General features: G+C 31.1%; 1 non-coding gene across 1 annotated transcript; it reads left to right on the top strand.

Moving 5' to 3' along the window:
- Positions 1 to 283: 283 nt before the first annotated feature.
- Positions 284 to 390, top strand: LOC149518486 (small nucleolar RNA R71). Its single transcript, XR_016343412.1, has one exon. It is a non-coding gene; the product is annotated as a small nucleolar RNA R71 (small nucleolar RNA).
- Positions 391 to 1705: the final 1315 nt, after the last annotated feature.

Here is a 1705-nt window from a genome sequence, read left to right on the forward strand (position 1 = left end):
TAAAAGTGTAATCTTACGATGTAAAGACTTTACAAATTTGGCTAAGGAATCTACCTTAACACTAATCACTATAAGCTTACTAAACTCATACACCTTTGAAGCTCTCCTCAGATGTTGTCTCTCACTAGACCACTAACAATTATTAGTCATCATATCCTCAATAAGCTCATAAGCTATGTTAAAAGTCTTACTCATTAAAACATCTCTTGATGTAGCATATAAAAGTGTCCTGGTATTAAGTACTAACCCATTATAAAAAATCTGAATCTCTAGCCATTTTGGTAGTCTATGGTGTGGACACCACCTCAAGAGTTCTTTTTATCTCTCTTATGCTTCATATAAAGTCATCGATTCATATTGGGCAAATGTAGTGATCTTATTTTGAAGCTTGAACATCTTAGCCAAAGGAAAAAAATTAGCAATGAACTTTTGTACTAAATCATTCCAAGTGATGATGAAATCTGATGGCATTGAGGCTAAACAACTCTTGGAGATCTCTAAGGGAAAATAGAAAATTTCTAAAATTAATGGCATCTTCAGTAACACCATTATGTTTAAATGTATCACATATCTCCAAGAAATCTCAAATATGAGCATTTAGATTCTCACTTGAATGACTAGTAAATTGCACCAATTATTGTATCATCTATATGATTGTAGGTTTAATCTTAAAATTATTGGCCTATATGGCTGGCCTCTTAATGCTAGGTTGAAAACCATGAAGATCAGGCACAGCATAATCCCTAAAGTCTATAATGCCTTGCTCAGCCATAGTGATAGTAAGATCAATTTGTTCTTCCCTCATAATCCTTCTACGAGTAGCCTCAAGCTCAAGATCTAAAGGGATCAACTCATGATTCCTAACAGAGCGCATACATGGGCCCCAAAAACACTAAGCCTAGTAAACCACTCTAAAAATAAAACTCTAACTATGTACATCTAGAACTGAAACAAATCAAATTTCTAACCTAAGGTATGTACACTAAAGTGAACCAATCTATAATAGAGTATGGCAAAAGTTGATATTACACTAGGACTCTTTAAACCTAATCCCTAGCAACGTCACCAAGAACTTGATTGGAAAAACTCTGTAAGTGCATAGGCCATTTAAGTAATAATAGAGACTATGAAAGTCTATAGATGTCGATCCCATAAAGATTAGATAGAACTTCTTAAGCTAAGTACCTTTTATCCCCATACCCTTTTATAGTTGGCTTGACTAATAAATGAACATGAAAACTAAAAAAATAAAATCAATCAAAGCATGTAACACAAACATAATATGGTGTAAAATTACAAAATGTAAACTAAGTAAAATAAAGTGCAAAATAGTAGGTAAATTGAAATGCAATGAACTAAACATGATTTAAAGTAAAAACATATTTGAAATGCAAGTAATAAAAAAAATTTACAAAATCTAAGGTAGAACATGAAAACTGAAAGTATAGCAAAATCTGGAAACTAAATTTGAAACTACCATTCTAGCTCTAAATGATGCAAAGTAAAGTTAATATGAATTGGAAATTTAAAGTTTGATTGAAGAACAAGATGAGAAAGTAAAGAGAAAATAAAATTTTTTTAAAAAATAGCATGAAGGAACTAAAAATTTAACCAATCAGCAGTTGTGCTTAAACAGAATTTTAACTATTCACAAACTGAAATTGTAGATTTAAAAATTTCTAATGAACATGAGCTTAAACTGAAC

This window comes from Durio zibethinus, chromosome 6, assembly GCF_047325235.1.
Source record: "Durio zibethinus cultivar Kanyao isolate XHJ-2024 chromosome 6, ASM4732523v1, whole genome shotgun sequence".
NCBI classification, from domain to species: domain Eukaryota; kingdom Viridiplantae; phylum Streptophyta; class Magnoliopsida; order Malvales; family Malvaceae; genus Durio; species Durio zibethinus.